Source organism: Hemitrygon akajei, unplaced genomic scaffold, assembly GCF_048418815.1.
Source record: "Hemitrygon akajei unplaced genomic scaffold, sHemAka1.3 Scf000058, whole genome shotgun sequence".
NCBI lineage: Eukaryota > Metazoa > Chordata > Chondrichthyes > Myliobatiformes > Dasyatidae > Hemitrygon > Hemitrygon akajei.
This window is the reverse complement of record NW_027331944.1, coordinates 3,346,632-3,367,359: the sequence shown is the minus strand read 5'-3', so window position 1 is coordinate 3,367,359 and position 20,728 is coordinate 3,346,632.

Below are 20,728 nucleotides of genomic sequence, written 5' to 3'. Positions count from 1 at the left end.
ACCCTCTCCAATTTCAGCACATCCATTCTCGGGTAAGGGGCCAAAAACTGCTCACAATACTCCAAGTGACGCCTCGCCAGTGCTTTATAAACTTTCAATATTATATGCTTACTTTTATATTCCTGTCCTATTGAAATGAATGCTAACATCGATTTTAACTTCTTCACAACAGCAAAATATTGTAGATGCACAGATCAGACATAGAAGTGCAGAATGCTGTCAATATCCTGGTCGCCTCACTACAGGAAGGATGTGGAAGCTATAGAAAGTCGGAGATCGCATGACCCTGTCTCACTTACCAATGACACGCAGAGTGATGGTCGCTGAGGTTTGGGAGCCACTCGCTGGAATCATATTCACACGGTATTCCCCACTGTCCGACATGTTCACCGACTTCAGCAGAAGCGACCCATTGGAGGTGAATAACTCAGCCCGCGATTTGTAAGCATTCTGTATCGACACGGTCTGACCGATCCACTGGGCGACTGTTTTCCCATTAAATGTCCAGCTTCCACCGCGGACGCTGGACAACGGCCGGACTGAAAAAAGCGCATCAGCCCCAGCGGCGACATTTATCTGGCTGTCCGTAACGATAATAGTAAACTGCTGGGACTCACCTGAGAAAGAGAAAATCATATGAGGGAAAAGCGACAGACGCGGATAGACTTGGGAACTGCACTTAACTCAATCTGTACAGATACCCGGGATCTGTTTTCAGCTCAGTAAGATCGATTATTATAATCTCATCTTCATTCAACTAACTACCCGTCGTTCTGTTGATTATATGGTCACCAATGGTTGGAGAGAGTGACCCTCACCCGCCGTTATGTGGAGACAAAGAACGAGAGCTGCGAAGGCCAGTCCCGACATCCCGAGAGAGCAGCGCCGATCTCTGTTACACTCGGAGACTGAGCCGCACTTCCTGGTTTGCGTGTCAGATATCTGGATTCTGACGTCACAAGCGGCAGCGCTGATTGGATCAGAGTGTCTGTACTTTGTTCAAATCTACATTAAGTCCTGTGTGCTGTTCTACAACTATCTGCTGCTGTGTTGAATCCGATAATGATCTCAAAGAGAGTTTCTCTCACCTACCGACATGAAGAGAAAGAGAAAGAGTAAAGTGAACGTCATCCACGCGATCCCGAGAGAGCGGCGCCTGTCTCTGTTACATTCGGAGAGTGAGCCTCATTTCCTGTTCTCCAGGAGAGATCCCGAGAGCCCGTTATCTGAAAAGCCGGAGCTGACTGGAGCGCAGAGCGAGAAGGCGGAGAATGAATAGAGCTAAAACGCTGGAGAAGCAGAAGGGTATTCGGCCCTCGATACGCTGGTGTCGTCATCTACAAGATCACGTGGCATGTTCCTCAAAACTACTTCCCTCCGGGATAGGTAGACTGGCTGAGTGTTGTCGCCGCAATAATCTTGCACACAAGGACAGCAAGACCAAGGATGTGACTGTGAACTCCGCGAAGGAGAAGTCGGGAGATCACACACCAGTCCTCATTGAAGGGTCGGCGGTGGTGAGGGTGAGCAGGTTTAAGCTCCTTCTGAGAGAATCTCTGCTTGGCCTCACATAGTTATACATTCACAAAGAAAGGCACGTCAGCGGCTGTATTCCATCAGGTGATAGAAACATAGAAACAGAGAAAGCCTACAGCACAATAAAGGCCATTCGGCCCACAAAGCTTGAAGTGATTTGGTATCGGTATGTCACCAAAAACTGGGAAATGTTCGCACATGCAAGGCGGAGAGTATTCTGACTGTTTCCATCACCGTCTGGTGTGCAGGCTGCAACGCACAGGATCGACACAGATTGCAGAGGCTTGTGTACAACAATCACATTCATCACAGCGCAAGCCTCTTCATAATCGAGAAAATCTTCAAAAGGTGGTTCCTCAGGAATACCAGGTACATAATTAAGGGCGATCACCGTCAGGTATATGCTCTTGTCTCATTACAACCATTCAGGATATACACCCTTCCATTGGTACAATCCGGAATATGCTCTCTTCCCAACAGTACGATCCGGGACATGCTCTCGTCTCATTACTACCATCCAGGATATGCTCTCGTCTCATTACTACCATCCAGGATATGCTCTCGTCTCATTACTACCATCCGGAATATGCTCTTGACCAACTACTACCATCCAGGATATGTTCTTGTTTCATTACTACCATCCAGGATATGCTCTCGTCTCATTACTACCATCCGGAATATGCTCTTGACCAACTACTACCATCCGGGACATGCTCTCGTCTCATTACTACCATCCGGAATATGCTCTTGTCTCATTACTACCATCCGGGACATGCTCTCGTCTCATTACTACCATCCGGAATATGCTCTTGACCAACTACTACCATCCGGGATATGCTCTTGTCTCATTACTACCATCCAGGATATGCTCGTCTCATTACTACCATCCGGGATATGCTCTTGTCTCATTACTACCATTCGGGATATACTCTTGTCTGATTACTATCATCCAGGATATTTTCTCGTGTCCTTACCACCATCCGGAAGTAGGTACATGACCCTGAAGACCAACGCTCAGAGATTTACCTAAATCTTCTGAAATCAGATTTCTGAACTGTGACTGAAAGCGGACCCATGGACCCATGAAAGCGACTTCATAATTCATTTTTTATTTGTTAGTTCATTTACTTTTTCATTAATTGATTTATTTATTCGTTCATTCACTTGTTTACTTACCGAAATACTATGTACATTTTATGCATTTTTTACTTATTAATGAACTGAGTACGCATTGCGCCACCTGGCGGTAATGACAGCAATGATGGGACTTCTCTGAATTGGCCATCCAGATGTAGAATGACTCTCCATTGTTGGAACGGCCATTGCTGGAGTGATGAATTGTTACAGTGGTCCGGCTTTTGTGAAACTGGCTTAGGCGAGAACACGCTTGGACAAACAGCCGCATGCTCGAAGTAAGGAATGAAGTTTCAGGTAAGTTGATATTTTGTTTTTTGTTATTACATAGCTAGTGCGCTGAGAGTAGATGTGGACTCAGTGTCATGTACGTTGTGTGAGATTTAGGGAAACTGAGATACCGCCTCTATCCCGCATAAATACATCTGCACAACGTGTATTGGGTGCAGCTCCTGAGGGAGCATGTTAAAGAACGGGAGCTGCTGTTCCATGAGCTTCGATTCACACGGTACAATGAGGAGACGATAGGTAGAAGCTACAGGGAGGGAGCCACCCCGAGATGAAGTGGGCAGTATCATGGGTGACCTGCAGGAGAGGCAAAAGAGATAAACAGGTGGAGCAGTGCCCCCTTGTGGCCGAACCCCTCAATAACAGGAGTACCGCTTCAGATGCATTTGGTAGGTTGCCGGTTGTGGAGATTACCAGGAGGAAGGTACTGAGACTGGCTCTGTGGCCCAGAAGTGGATGGTGAAAGGGGAGTGCAATAGCGATTGGGGATCCTCAATTAGAGGATCGGAACACATATTGAGTGGACATGGAAGAGACACCCAGTTGCGCTCCGAATCCATGGTTTATCATGAAGGAGTCGCCACTGCTCTGTTGTTATCTGATGCAGCCTATCGGTCTGCCTGGTGGACTGAGAACCCTTTGGGCTGGAGCGCGACAACCAGAGTGTGGCAGGTGAGCCGTCTCAGTGAAAGAGAGGACTCAGAACTCCTTTGTGTCCCTTCGAAATAGCAATCTTGTCCTTAGGCCCCGTGCTCTGCTCTCTAATGAATGTACATTGGCCAGCAAGATGCGATGGAACAGTAGTCGTGTTCCCTTAGCTTCACTCTGGCCTGATGCCCACCGCACCCCGTCCTCCCCTGGTCGACCTCGCCTCTCCGGCGGAATTCCGCTCACTTCCAGGTGCAGTACTTGCATTGCTGGGAGTTTATCTTCGACGAGTCCTTACTGTTCATGTGGGGTCCGTATGATCGCTGGTGCCTGTAGAGAATTCGCGTGTTTTTTTGTGTTTGATTGACAGAAAACTGCAGCGATAACAGCTCAGAAAATGTACATCTCGTAGATCTGTGCTCTGTCGGAAATTGTCGCCGTATATCGCCAGTGTCATTTTAATTATTATACACGGTCTGTGTAATGTTTTCAAATCGGGCTGGGCGAGGTTAAGGAGACAGAAAAGATCCTGGAGACAGAAGGAGACGAGGTGCGAGATCAGACTGCAAGGTTTGAGCGGCTCAGGGACCGCGTGACCATTGCTCCCATTCTGACCTCGTCTCCTCATTCCAACACTGCCCCCTTGTGGTGACACTGTGCCACCTGCTTTCTGTGCTGTTACTCTTTCAACTTTGCCAATGGAAGTACGGCCGTCACTGTATTGCCACCGGCGTCAGTTATCACAGTGTGCAGTTGTGCCTCTTATTTTGTCAAGCCCAGTCACTGAAATTCCTGCGTGAAGCTGCCTAATACAGAAATACACTTCTGATATGTCGGAAATAATATTTGGACGATAAATGAGAGACACCTCTGCATTATCGCGTCTTTAAATTGGTTCTGCAAACGGGAGGCATGTCTTTCGCTTGTTAGTTGTTGTTTGTTAGAGTTGATCCTCAAGAGGACAATTTGCAACAACAGCCGCTGTTCCCGGTGATACACTGAACACAATCTACTTTGCAGAAATAGTGATCAAGCGGCATTTGTTATGTTAATGCTGATATTCGAGATAATATTCTGTGTTATTGACTCAGAGACGGGATGTGACTGCCACGTGACAGCTGAAGGATTATAGTTCAACTTAGCAAGTAAATCAAAGTCAACTTATTATCAATGTGCATACATACACGTCACCACAAGCACCCTCAGATTCTTTTACTGTGGGCATATCAGCAAATCTATAGAACTGTAACTCTAAACAGGATCAGTGTAACTGTGCAAATGCAGATATAAATAATAAAAGAAATCACGAGTATGAAATAACAGGATAAAGGAGTCCTTAAATCGGAGTAGTGATCTCCTTTTCGTGAAGAGTCTGATGATTAACCAGTAGTAAGTGTTCTTAATTCCGGTGCTGCCAGTCCTAAGTCAGCTTTACCTTCTCCCTCATACAAGCAGCGAGAAAACAGGTCGTGAGGATCGAAGGTGCTGGGGAGCAGATACAGAGGTGATGTCAGGGGTAGGGTTTTTACTCAGAGAGTAGTGAGTGCGTGGAATGGACTGCAGGAGACGGTGGTGGAGGCGGATAAGATAGGGTCCTTTAAGAGACTTTTGATAGGTGCATGGATCTTCGAAAAATAGACGGCTATGGGAAGTCTAGTAATTTCTAAGGTAGGGGCATGTTCGGCACAACTTTGTGGGCCGAAGGGCCTGTATTGTGCTGTAGGTTTTCTATGTTTCCAATACAAAAACCGTTCTCTAAACATCACTGTACAGGGGAAGTGAAAGTTTCTGTCGATATTCCACTTCCAACCACTGTATCAACTTCTGAGCAATTTTATTCTGCAGTTTTCATGTTGTTCTATTCTATCTACTTTCGTCGTCAGAGAGAAAAAAATGTTTATCAGGGACAGGGAATGTGGAGCAGGGTAACCGATATACTGGAGCTCCTGAAGGAGTTTAATTATAAGTTAAGGTACCCGATTTATTTTTGTCGAATTTCCGCAGATGTCCATCTCAGTCTAAAGCGGATAACGTCCCTTGCTTGCCAGAATAATGGAGAACCGTGCCTGTTTATCTGCCAATGTCACAGAAGGATATTCTGTGCCCATGCTAAAAAGCGGATTTGCCCATCGTTTCTCTTCACACCAAGAGCTTCATTTGGAATCACCACCGACTGTGCAGTGAAGCTTCTGAAGTTTTGAGAATTAGATCTGTTTCTCTGTGTACAGACCTCCGTGCAGCGCGGGTGTGACTTCGCGAAGTTAAGGAATTGATCCCGTTGTGAATGAATTTCAGCCGCTGGACATACTGAACGAACCAATCTTATTCAAACTAAATTAAGCAGGCAGTGAAAAAAAAAGAAGTGGACAAAATGAAACGTGTCCTCTCCATGATTCCATAGGATTATATCTGGAACTCCTTTACACAAACTCCAATTTCATTGCCATTCAGGCGAATATGTTGTTCGCGATCGTAACTTGGTCTACAGAGTCCCAGCTGATATGATTGGACTGCAGTAGAAAGGAATAATTCCATTCCTCTTTCAGTTCTATTTGCAGGTCCCGTGTCTCGTGTCAATGTAAACATCAACTCTTACAGTCCTCAGGGAAACAGCGATAAAGTTGCATTCCCCTGATACGCTAGGGGCACAATTCAGATCAAACATGGTTAGCAGACATCTAACCGAGACAATATCTCTGTTTTCAGAAAACACTAGTCTGAACTTAACCCGTCTGAACAGAAATGGAACAGGAAATTATAGACGTGCTGTCAATATTCATTACAGCAGCGACAGTGCAGAGATCTACCTGCAAGGTTATTGTAGGTACGCAGGTTGCTCATTACATTAGTGTACAGTCAATATTACCAATCACAGAAACAGCATACAATCTCTATTTCTGTTGCAGACGGGTCAGACAACATCAGGATTAAGCCACATGGTCCGGTTGTCACAGATACTGTCACAAGTCTGAAATTAACTTGTTCTGTCCAGTCAGTTCCCAATGCTGACTATAGATGGCGCAGTGGAGCAAATTGTCAGCAGGCAAGACAGGGCGACACGATCGAGTCAGTTATCAACGTTGCCAGTGGAAATGGTAGTTGCCAGGTTCAGAACAACGTAACCGTGAAACACAGCGGCATTTCTGTAAAGATCAGCCTGCCGCGTAAAGAAAAGCTTCTGCCGACATTGCAGTTCAATCGACCGCTTAATCGTCCAAGTAATTTTATTTTGCAAATTTGCAATGTTCCTGCTGTGCTCTGCTGTCGACTTCGGTCACCAGAGGAAAAAAATATATATGTAGTGAATATGGAGCAGAAATGCAGATATCAGAGGGGGTCTGGTGGAATTTATTTAGAGATCAATTTGCCGGAAATTTAAATATTCATTTAATTGTAAGGCGAATAATATTTCATGTTTCCCAGAGGATAGAGAACTAAAGAGCGGGTAGAGCTCTCCGGTTAAAATTATGGAGAGCCATGTCGGTCTTTCTGCCTCAGTAACCGAGGGCCGGTGCTTGTCATCAGGATCGCTCAAAGCCGCTCTTCACAGTAGCAGCTTCACTTGACATCACCACATATTGTCGAGTGAAACTCCTGACGTTTTGAGAAGTAGATGCGTTTCTCAGAATACAGATCCCCGAGCAGTGCAAACCTGACTTCACTAAGTTAAGGAAGCTAACCCTTTGTGAATAAAATACAGCCGCCGGACACCGTGAGCGAACCAATCTTGGAGCCAATTACCGGGGGTAGGAGTAACATAACATTAAGAGGTAGAAGCATAAACCGCTGAAAACACTCAACTGGTCGGGCAGCATCTGCGAAAGGAGAAGCAGAAGTTGACATTGCGATGCAGGACGGGAAGGCGGGGAGCAACAATGCGGCACTAAAATATAAAATTAACCTTCACCGGAGCGGGTGGGACATGGGGCCGAAGGGATTCGTCCAGCAGTTCTGACAGAGGATCTTCCACTTGAAATCTTAAACATTCCTTCTCCACAGAGGCTGGCTGACCGTCTGAGTGTATTCCGGGATTTCCTTTTTATTTTGATATTTCCAACATATCCAGCGCGTGCGTAGTCACAAAATTCTGTCAGAACCAATTTCCGGGTGAACGTAGAGAACCCTTCATGTAACTCGTCCTGATGGGTGACCACTGGGAGATCCCGCTTTTTCAGGCGAACGAAGTTTAGGTCCTCGGCAATGCGGTCTCCCACTCCACGCCGGGTCTCACCTCCCCTTATCACTTCCCAGTTTCTGAAGCGCCTGGCAAGCACTACACATCTCCGCACTTCAGTCCCCTTCAACCACCCTGTCACTGTATCCACCTCCACTATTGTTCCTGTCATGGGTAAACCCGGTGTGAAACGGGGGTCCAGAATAGACCCTGTGAACTGTGCTGCTATTAAGAGAGAGAGAGAGGGCGGCGTCCAGCGCAGTGAGGGAGGGAGAGAGAGAGAGAGAGAGAGAGAGAGAGAGAGAGAGAGAGAGAGAGAGAGAAGAGAGAGAGAGAGAGAGAGAGAGAGAGAGGAGAGAGAGAGAGAGAGAGAGAGAGAGAGAGAGAGAGAGAGAGAGAGAGAGAGAGAGAGAGAGAAAGAGAAATTGCTCGGAAGATTGATGTTATGTTTTCTCTTCTAGATTATTCTCCCTTTCCACGAAGTCACTTGACTGCTTGCTGAAGTTCCTGCAGAAAGTGGAGGGCGGAGCAGGTTGATGGACAGCTGGTGTCCAACATGTGGAGTTAAAAACCAGGTCCGCTGTTACACAGGGAGACACACCACGAGACACACAGGTTCGGACACTGATCGAGCTTTGTTGCACCCACAAGAAGGTGGGTTTTTGCAGGATCGATTCGAGGAAATCGTTCAGTGGCTCGCAGTGTGAAATGGTGCGACCGGTGGGGAATTATTTGTGTATCCACCCTTGCCAGAGTGATAATTCGACCACTATAGAACGTTCGTACGTATCATGGTCATTGTCAGTGACCACAACAGGGCTTCGGATGACAACGGGAAGATCGATGGCATCACATCTCACCTCTCTCCCTCTCTCTCTCTGTCCATCGTTACTCAACTAGATACTTCGAACTAAACTTAACTCTCTTCATCACGTCGTAAGACTGTACCCACTTACCCCTAGGTTTGAAAGAGCCTAGTTTTGCTCCTATTTCCATATATTGATTATATTTGCATTTATATTACTGTCTTGATTAGTGTCTAATAAACGCTATTAGTTCAGAGTAATACCAGACACCAATGTGTTTTCCATTTCTGCTGGTTCTTTAACTGGTTCATGGAGCACGTAACAAAATTGGGGGCTTGTCCGGGATATCTGCAGATCCACCGCAAGTTTCAACTTTTTTTGCAATACTCAACAGCCCCAACTTTATGGCGTCCTCTAGTGCCTCAGTGTTAGTCGCAACCAAAACTTTATCAACATCCATTTCTGCTGTTTTTCCACACAACCATATCAAAGAACCACAGAACTATAGAACATTACAGCACAGAAACAAACCTTTTGGCCCTGCTTGGCTGTGGCGAACCAATTTTCTGCCTATTCCCACTGACCCGATTGTCCCGGATGATGTTTTCTTCAGGAAAAGTACTATGGACATGTGATCGATGTTTAGGGATCTCTTGCAGGATGACAGGGACAAATTTGTCCCGTCGAAGACGATAATGAATGGTAGGGTGAACGAACCATAGGCGACAAGTGAGTTGCAAATCTAGTCAGGTGAAAGAAGGCATCATACATAAGCTTAAGGAAGCACGGATTAGGTGAGGCTATTAAAGAATATACGGTAGCAAGAAAGGAACTTAAGAAAGGGCTAAGGAGAGAAAGAAGGAGGCATGAGAAGGCCTTCGCGAGTAGGGTAAAGGAAAACCCCAAGACATTCTTCAATTATGTGAAGAACAAAAGGATGACAGGAGTGAAGGGAGGACCGATTAGAGATGAAGGTGGGAAGATGTGTCTGGAGGCAGTGGAAGTGAGCGAATTCCTCAATGAATACTTCTCTTCCGTATTCACCAATGAGAGGGAACCTGATGATGGTGAGGACAACATGACTGAGGTTAATGCTTTAAGCATGTTGATATTAAGGGAGAGGATGTGTTGGAGTTGTTAAAATGCATTAGGACGGGTAAGTCCCCGGGGTTGACAGAATATTTCCCAGGCTGCTCCATGAGGGGAGGGAAGAGATTGCTGAGCCTCTGGCTAGGATCCTTATGTCCTCGTCGTGCACGGGAATGGTACCGGAGGATTGGAGGGACGCGACTGTTGTCTCCTTGTTCAAAAAAGGTAGTAGGGATAGTCTAGGTAATTATACACCAGTTATCCTTACGTCTGTGGTGGGAAAAGTGTTGGAAAAGATTCTTAGAGATATGATCTATGGGCATTTAGAGAATCATGGTCTGATCAGGGACAGTCAGCATGGCTCTGTGAAGTGCATATCGTGTTCAACAAGCCTGAGAGACTTTTGTGAGGAGGTGACCAGATATATAGATGAGGGTAGTGCAGTGTATGTGATCTACATGGATTTTACTAAGGCAATTGTCAAGGTTCCATTGGGAGGCTTATTCAGATAGTCAGAAGGCATGGGATCCAGAGAAGTTTGGCCAGGTGGATTCAGAATTGGCATGCCTTCAGAAAGCAGAGGGTCGTGGTTGAGGGAGTACATTCGGTTGGGAGGTTTGTGACTAGTGGTGTCCCAGAAGGATCGGTTTTGGGTCTTCAATTTTCGTGATTATTATTAACGACCTGGATGTAGGGGTCGAAGAGTGGTTTGGCAAGCTTGCAGACGACGCAAACTTTGGTGGTGTTCTGGATAGTGTAGAGGATTGGCGACGATTGCAGAGAGACATTGATAGGATGCAGAAAAGGGCTGAGAATTGGCAGATGGAATTCAACCCGGAGAGAAGTGAGGAGGTACATTTTGGAAGGACAAATTCCAAGGCAGAGTACAAAGTAAAAGGAAGGATACTTGGTAGCTTGGAGGAGCAGAGGGATCTGGGGGCTCCATGTCCACAGATCCCTGAAAGTTGCCTCACAGGTGGATTGGGTAGTTAAGAAAGCTTATGGGGTGTTAGCTTTCATAAGTCGAGGCATAGAGTTTAAGAGTCACGAGGGAATGATGCAGCTCTACAAAACTCTGGTTAGGCCACACTTGGAATATTGTGTCCACTTCTGGTCGCCTCACTACTGGAAGGATGTGGAAGCATTGGAAATGGTACTGAGGAGATTTACCAGGATGTTGCCTGGATTAGAGTGTGCATTATGATCAGAGATTAAGGGAGCTAGAGCTTTCGCCTTTGGAGACATGATAGAGGTATACAAAATATTAAAAGCAATAGATAGAGTGGACCCCCAGAGCACCACTGCTGAATACAACAGGACATGGCTTTAAGGTAAGGGTGGGAAGTTCATGGGGGATATTAGAGTCAGGTTGATCGGTGGAATGCACTGTCTGTGTCAGTGGTGGAGGCAGATACACCAGTGAAATTGAAGAGACTACTAGACAGGTATATGCAAGAATTTAAGGTGGGGTGGGTGTTATGTGGGAGACAGGGTTTAAGGGCCAAAAGGCTTGTATTGTCCTGTACTATTCAATGCTCTATGTTCTCTGTTCTGTAGAGGATGTGCGGATTTGTTTTGAATGTATTTCTGCTTGAGTTTGAACTGCTGAGGAAATATACGTGCGTACATGGGAAACAAACCGAGTTGCAGGAAACCTGCTGGGTGATGGGTGCGTGTGGCCTATGTTTTATCATTTATTACAGCCCTGTGGAACTGATTCAATCCTTGCGAGTGTGTTGAGAATGGCTTGGGTGAGGTGTCAATACGCTGTGCAATACCGCCGACAATCCTGCTGGAGAAACAAGCTATTACTTACATCGATCTGTTAAACTATCTGCATTCTTTTTCACAATGACCTGCCCTGTGGGGGGCGTGGTGGTGGTGGAGTGATCGATGGAGGAAGAACTGTGTTGTTTTGACAGTATGTGTAGTTCCATTGAACTGCTGCAGAACTATGATGAAACATTTACCACAGCTTCCTTTTTCTCTCTTATCTATTATTGGCAGACTGTGCAGTGTTAGTCACTGCTACAGAGCAAGCGAATGCAATTGCAAGATGCAAGTTCCCTTCCTCCACCAACCATAGATGTGTACACAGTATATAGAATGCAGCATACTAACCTACCAGGGGTATTCTACCAGAAATTCCGGACCACCACTCCCACTATTACCGACTACCCAACCCCCAATTTAACAACCATTCTCGCCCTGAGCGCGAAGGTGAACAAGAAAAAAGAGGAACAAGGCGATTAAACACTACTTTTGTCTGGAAGATACCCCGTCACTGGGAAATCAGTCTGAACTGCTCGCATCACGGTGCGGGTCCGATTCCCGGAATTCCCTGCCTGAGAGAGCTTTGTTAGCAGCTTTCCCACACAGTGTATGGCAGATTAAGGAGGGATCCTAGCACAAACCGCTCAGTGAGGGGTTTGTTGAGGGAGGGGTGATAAATTCCTGCCTTGCCAACAACACCCAGACCCATCCCTTAAAGAATCCGCACCACTCTTTGATGAAATTATTCCTCTAGGATTTGTTTTCCTGGTGACCATTTTCGCTGAGATATATCTCAGAGGAGAGACAAATTCACTGTGTAATCTATCAACACACAATGATATTGGAAAAATCAGCCAACCTCACTTAAAACCAGATCCCGAGAAACGCACCCCGTACTGCGGAATCTCTCTGCTCCTCACTCAGCTTTCTGACCGATAACAACTGGAACTGAGTGCCTGGAGAATGTTTAAAATCAGAACCAGATTTATCATCACTGACATATGTCATTCAATCTGTTGTCTTGTGGCAGAAGTACAGAGCAATTGATAACTGTGTCTACGAGATAAGATAAGAAGCATAGAATAAATAAGTATTGCAAAACGAGAAGAACAGTTGCGGTAGTATTCATGAGTCCATAGACCATTCAGAATTCTGATGATGGCGGAGAGGATTGAGCGTGTGTCTTCATGTTCATATTCCTTCTCCCTGAAAGTAATATTATTAAGTCGAGATAAATGTCATAATGAATAATCATTGTTAATGGAAATAAAACAACTTCAGAACCTTTAAAAATGAGGAAACAATACAAATAATGCATACTTTCCCTGTCTCTGAAATTACAACCTCTACACCATTCCCTTTCTGAAACCGGAACCAGTCTATGCCCACACCCCTGTCTCTTTAGACATCTTGCCCCCAGGCCTCTCCGACACTATGTGGACACCTGCAGCAAAACCCATCTATTTCTCTGTGAACACTGCCCCCCACCACCACCTGATCCACTACACAGCTCCCAGTCTAATAAACACCCTCCCGACTCTCATCAGCAATCTAGAGGCTCCTCCAGTCCCGAGACCTTCCCTGTTTCTGCGTCATTCTTCAAGCACAGAACCCTTCCCGGCTCTCAACGCCCTTCTGGCCTCTAGGGACACTGTGTCCCTGTATCCATATCAATTGCTAGTCCCAGCACTGTCTCTGTAACCCTCCCCGGTCCCTATTGAGATGTTAGCTGACCGAAGTAGTTCCCGGTGTTGCTGTTTCCGTGTGTCCATCTGACAGGAGATATTGTGGACACTGTAGGTATCCAACCAGGCTTGGGGCATGATCTCTAATCTGACAGCACAGGACTAAGCACATTAAATTCTGACATCCGACAGGAGATATTGTGGACACTGTAGGTATCCAAACAGGTTTGGGGCATGATCTCTAATCTGACAGCACAGGACTAAGCACATTAAATTCTGACATCCGACTGGAGATATTGTGGACACTGTAGTTATTCAACCAGGCTTGGGGCATGATCTCTGATCTGACAGCACAGGACTAAGCACTTCTGAAATCCGACAGGAGATATTGTGGACACTGTAGTTATTCAACCAGGCTTGGGGTATGATCTCTAATCTGACAGCACAGGACTAAGCACTTTAAATTCTGACATTCGTAAGATAATTTTCACTTGTTGTTTCTGAGAATTAAGGGTTCGTTGAATTGAGATCTGGAAGTGCTTGTGACACAATACCAGGCTGTTCGGAAGCAACTATTTTTATAACAAAGGAAGCGGCTGATTGCAAACTGGAGAAACTGGATCAGCAGCAAAACTTTAATAACCCTTTCTAAACCCCCAGAGAGATAGAGAGGGCAGAGAGGGGGATTGAACACGGGTCTCCGCAGCAGCGCCACTGGAGACCACAACCATCTCTGATCTCCAGTCACTGCTCTGTTTCCGAGTGTCATTTCGTCCTGCAAATGGCACAAATGTAGAAATTACTCTAAAGAAAGGACGGTTCAAGCAGCAACTGTGGAAAAAGACACAGTTTGCGTTTCATGTCTGGACCAGCGATGAAGATACCAGGAACCAAGAGCATGAATTTGGTCTCCCACTGAGACGTTGTTTCCGACAATTTCTGTTTCCACTTCAGATTTCCAGCAGCTACGGGGATTTTGTTTTAAATAATAATTTACCGGAATCTTTCCTGAAACTGGCAATGCAGGTTTCAGTCATAATTTAACAATAGACTGCAGAGTTTTGGGATAACCTGAGGATAATAGGCCGGGTGGATGGTCGGAGTTCATTGCACAGGGTGGGACAACCTATATGAAACTCTGCTGGTATCCTTGGCTGCGGTAGCAGTGAAACCTTCCCAAGGGTGATCAAAGTGTGTGGAGGTTTAAAGTGTGGAGATCTGTGGAACATATGGATATATGATAGATATGTACAGAAATACATCTTGTGGAAATGCTTGCTTGATGATGAACTACAATAAAATTAAATTACAAAAACAAGTGTTCCTCTTTTTCACCTGTGGGGAGATGGGTCTGTTGAATCCTGCAAATACTTGGCCTTCACAGCTGCCTGTGGCAAAATATTGCCCGGTTTCATCAATCTCTGTTTAAAGAAATTCCTCCTCATCTTCCTTTTAAAAGTACGCCTATCAACTCTGAGGCCGTGTCCTCTGGTCTCAGAGTCTCCCACCACAGGAAACATCCTCTCAACACCCACTCTATCAATTCCTTTCACCGTTCGATCGGTTTCAGTGAGTCCACCCCTCAGGCCCAGAGCCATTGAAAGCTCTTCATGTGACATGCCATTCAATTCTGGAATAATTTCTGTGAACCTCCTTGAGCCCTTCTTCAGTTTCAGCACATTGTTGGTCAGTTCAGGGGTTTAAACCTGCTTACAATGCTGCAAGTGAGGCTTCACCCGTGCGTTATAAAGTTACCGAATCACATCCTTGCTTTTACATTCTAGTTCTCATGAAATGAATGCTGACACCTTCCTCATCAAACACCAAACCTGCAAGTGAAGCATTAAGCGAACAAGTTTGAAACTAAGTTTAGCAACAAGAATAGTTTCACTGGGTTACGGTGAAACATCGACACGAGGGAGACTGATGGAAGAACCACATGAAGTGACCGAATTATGGGATAAATCAACATGCTGCAAATCAGAAGCGACGTCACATTTCTGCCATATAGGCAGATTGGAAAAGGGGGCCGAAACTGTGACTCGGATTGATCATCATTTTCTGAGCCACTTCACGCAGCAATCGGAAGACAAGTCAGAGTTTCAGCACCGTTTTGTATTTTATTACATTTATTATTCAGCCATAAAAAAACAGAGTAGTTGCTTCGGCCCTTTCAGCGAACGACAACAAGCCCGATTGACAGAGGAGATTTAAAAGGACGTTGCCTGGATGGGGGAGCATGCCTTAGGAGAATAGCTTGAGTGAACTCGGCCTTTTCTGCTTGGAGAGATGGAGGATGAGGGGTGACCTGATAGGGGCGTATAAGGTGATGAGAGGCATCGATCGTGTGGATCCTCAGAGTCATTTTCCCTAGGATGCTAACACGAGGGGCCTAGCTTCCTAGTGCTTGGAAGTAGATACAAGGGGGATATCAGAGGTAAGAGTTTCACGCAGAGAGTAATGGGTGTGTGGAATGCCCTCCCAGCAAAGGCGGATAAATGGGTCTTTTATGAGACTCGTTTTCATTTAAAAAAGATATTTTTATTAATTATTATTAAAGATTAACAAAAGATACATTAAGTCAATATGTCATGATATGCAATAAAGAATTAAATTAGCTACTAACTGATTAACAAAGCTAAGCAAAATACCAATAATAATAAGTGAAAATAAAGTATTAAGAATATATTTTTGAAAGAAAATGAAGGAAAAAAAGAATCCGTACTAAATAAAAACCCTACTAACTGAAAATCACTCAAACAAAAAACAAACATTGGGCGCACAACCCCAGAGCTATACACCATAAGAGCTAAGGGTGAAATTAATGGAATTATTACCACTTGGCCTCTTGTACCGCGGCACCGGCCTCACGCCAAGTGAATAACGAATCTAAGCTGTGGCTTTAGCGTGACGCGCTCCGATATTTCATGGTTCTGAGCGTAACTAGTAGACAGAAACCTATCGGACCATGATGTGGGTGAAGACGGTGTAGAGGTTAGATCACACAGCAAAGTTGAGAGGGAAAATGTCGGCGGCAGTGTGAAGGTGTCAATTATGGGACATAGGAGTCTGGGCTGAGGTGAGGGAACTAAGCTGCTGTGATACAAACGAGTCAAAACCTTCAGTGATGACTTCGCCCTGAGGATGTGAAACGCAGAAAAGATCTAACGGAGACATGGAGAACAATTATAAAGAAACAATGAAAGACATTCTGAACGGTGGCTTTTTCCTCGATGGTTGTCCTTCCTCTGTGTCAATTCACGTGCCAACCATCCCCTTCTCTTCACCAGTGACGTCATCTGCGGAAACAACACACAATTTATGTTGACCACGTCAGCAACCCGAAAGTGCGGCAGCTGGGGAGGATAAATACGAAGTGATGACTTTTGAATTTGTGTCAAACATCATGACAATGCAACCTTGCATACAACTAGGAGATTTCATATCGCCACGGGCCCAGCAAATTTGTTCCTTTCAATAACAATATATCGCTGTACGATGCCGCCTAACTCCAGTCTCACACTGTGTCTCGAAACTGCTAATCACAGGGTAATATATACATGGGCACAACCATATAACGGGCACGTCTCACAGACTTGAAATTAGTTGATAGGTTTCCTTTACAAGGGACACTATGTATCGGCAGCCCAATATTCCGTTGACATACCTCCTCAGATCACATGAAACATATCGGTCCTCCAGCTCAAGTCCCTGTTAATGAGAGGAAATCAACATGATTAGCAGATTTTGTTTATTATCAGAAGCATTTCGTGTCTGAAGAGAACTGCAAGAATATTGAAGAGTACCTGAGCTCATTTAATAAATTATGTCTGAAAGTAACACGGAACAGTTGGACCATAATGGACAGAGCATCCGAGACAGACAGTCATGGTCCCCAAGCGAAACGGCACGTAATCCCTTGTGATTTGAATCCCTTCCGCAACGAAGATCAGAGTGATATTTTCTACTTTCCAGTCAACAAAAGCAATTCGATAGTAATCTGAAGCTTGGAATATCAATACTAATCCTTCTACTACCTCTTCAGCGGCCCATTTCAGAATGCTGGGGTGCAGTTAATCCCGGTGATTTCTCCACCTTCAGCCATTCCAGCTTGCCTTGCATCTTCTCCTTATTATAGTGACTGCAACCTCTCCGGTGTCCTGACACTGTCATACTGATTGTCTGCTCCACAGTGAAGACTGACACATATTACAATATAACCATATAATCATAAAACAATAACATCACGGAACAGGCCATCTCGGCGCTGCTAGTCCGTGCCGAACGCTTACTCTCACCTAGTCCCACCGACCCGCACTCAGCCCATAACCCTCCATTCCTTTCCTGTCCATATACCTATCCAATTTTACTTTAAATGACAATACCGAACCTGCCTCTGCCACTTCTAATGGAAACTCGTTCCACACAACTACCACTCTCTGATTAAAGAAACTCCCCCTCATTTTACCCCTAAACTGTTGCCCCCTAACTCTCAACTCATGTCCTCTTGTTTGAATCTCCACTATTCTCAATGGAAAAAAGCCTATCCACGTCAAGTCTATCTATCCCCCTCATAATCTTAAATACCTCTATCAAGTCCCCCTTGAAACTTCTACGCTCCAAAGAATAAAGACATAACTTGTTCAACCTTTCCCTGTAACTTAGGAGTTGAAACCCAGGTAACATTCTAGTAATTCTTCTCTGTACTCTCTCTATTTTGTTGATATCTTTCCTATAATTCGGTGACCAGAACTGTACACAATAATCCAAATTCGGCCTTACCAATGCCTTGTACAATTTTAACATTACATCCCAAATCCTATACTCAATGCTCTGATTTATAAAAGCCAACATACAAAAAAACTTTCTTCACCACCCTATCCACGTGAGATTCCACCTTCCGGGAACTATGCACCATTATTCCTAGATCACTCTGTTCTAATTCTTCACTGCCCTGCCATTTACCATGTATGTAAATGTATGTAATTTGGATTTGTCCTACCAAAATGTAGCACCTCACAGTTATCGGCATTAAACTCCATCTGCCATCGTTCAGCCCAGTCTTCTAACTGGCCTAAATCTCTCTGCAAACTTTGAAAACCTACTTCATTATCCCCAACGCCACCGCCCTTAGTATCATCTGCATACTTACTAATCCAATTTACCACCCCATCATCCAGATCATTAATGTATATGACAAACAACATTAGACCCAGTATAGACCTCTGAGGCGCACCACTAGTCCCCGTCCTCCAACCTGACAAACCACCACTACTCTCTGGCATCTCCCACCCAGCCACTGTTAAATTCATTTTACTACTTCAATATTAACACCTAATGATTGAACCTTCCTAACTAATCATCCGTGCGGAACCTTGTCAAAGGCCTTACTGAAGTCCATATAGACAACATCCACTGCTTTAGCCTCGTCAACTTTCCTCGTAACCTCTTGAAAAAAATTCAATAATATTTGTCAAACATGACCTTCCACGCAGTAATCCATGTTGAGTTTCCTAATCAGACCCTGTCTATTCAGATAATTATATATACCACCTCTAAGAATACTTTCCATTAATTTACCCACCACTGACGTTATTACTTCAAGTGTTCATCCACCATTTCTTTGTCCCCGACCGTTGCTTCTTCGACTTCATTTTCGCTATCGAATTTCACACTTCAGGTTGTGTTTCTTATTGTGTGAAGTGGAACAATTACTACAAAAAGGGATTGACGCTAATATAGCCCTTACCATATAGATGGAACTTCCGTCTTCTTCATTGTTGCTTGCGTCCTGAAAAGAGAAATTGAAGACTTCTGTTGAGACATTTAACCCAGTGCTCAACAATTGTATTCTGTCTCTCCCCATGTAAACCCCGAGGGTTTCAATTTTCACATTATTTCCTGCTTGGAGCGATATTGCACCATTGGCATTCTACGCACTGCGTGTTTCTGAATCAGTGTGAGAGCAATATATATTTTCTCTGACATCAGGAGCGCTCCCGAACGACATTCAATCGTAAGTAATCACCCAGCAATAAAGGTAGCATGATGCATGTTACTTGACGAGGAACTCGCCTTCAGAACCATTCATCTTGAGAGATAAGTCTGGATCAGAACGTGTACGTGACAGATTGGTGAAATGGAGTTGTGGCCCCAAGATCCTGACCGGATTTGTTATTTATCGTAAACTCTCATAACGATCATTGCTGATCACAGTCCGGCAGGTCCAGACCTGACCATCTCTTCCCTTTGTGTCTTACCCGCATTGACCGGACATTTAAAACGGATCCTTCATGAAATATATTCCAGAGTAAGAAATGGTTTTGCATCGAACTGGAATTATGGATTCTGTGGAAACCGCAAATAACTCCATTGATGAAAATCTGCAGGTGCTGGAAATCCGCAGCAAAACACACAAAATGCCGGAGTTACCCAACATTTCAGCAATGGAATTGAACGAAGAGTCGACGTTTTGGGCCGAGACCCTTCCGCTGGACTTGAGAGCGAGCAGAAAGGTGACAGAATAACAAATTGGGGAGAGGAAGGTTGTCCATGTGGAAGGTGAGAGGTGGGCCTGGAGAGTGAGGAAGGGAAAGAGCTGAAGAAAGAGGAATCCGATTACAGAGGAGACTGGACCATGGGAGAAATGGAAGATGGAGAGGCACCAGGGGAAGTTAATGGACATGTGCAGAGAAGAGAAATCAGTCTGGAGAGTAGAATAGAAGAAGAGGGAAGTGAACAAAGATGCGGGTGGAAAAGGTCGATATTCATGCCATCTGGTTTGGATCTGCTTTGAGGTGTTGTTCCTCAGTTACTGGGGAGATCATTCCTGATCTAAATAAATGTCCAATCAGAGCCGAAGGGCCCGGTGGACGCTGCCCATCACATTACCTCTGTTCTTATCTTCTCTTTGCTAAACAGTGACTGAGGTCATGAGCATAATACAAACACCCAACCTGTTCATTGCTTGTGACATTATCGTAGATTTCCGATCCGTTCACGGTATCTGTACCCAAGGTGCCTGTGGGAACAAAACGGATATGTCACAACAGTCAAGAGTATCAGGGGCCGTTGCTGAAACAGTGGACGCCAATTCGGGTCCGAAACAAAATGCCAGCGATAGCGTGAGCTGCATCTCCTCCAGTTGCCAGAAACATGTAATCCCTTGTATAGAGGACCGGTAACTGAGGGCTGATATTGATCAGTTCACTGAGCTACCATTCCATCTCTCCCCGGATATTGTAGTCTTCAGTTCACAAGTTCAAATTTTAACTGGGATACCCAACCATAGGCAGAGATTAAAAAAATAACATCCCTCCATTATCGGTGCACGATGAGCTCTCATATTTAAACGCAATGTTTAGATTTCCATGGGCTCAGTATTAGAATAGTCGAAACGGAGTTCACTCACCCCTTTGTCCGGAATTGATGCTCGTGTCGTATCGGGATCGTGGTGGATCTCTGATCCTGAATAAACAGAAACAAAGGTTAACACATGAAATCGGCAGGAAGTGATTTTCCTGCACTGATACACCGAATGAGAACGGCTCCTATAAATCCATTGGATACTCTCGTCATTCCTTGATACTGTTCTG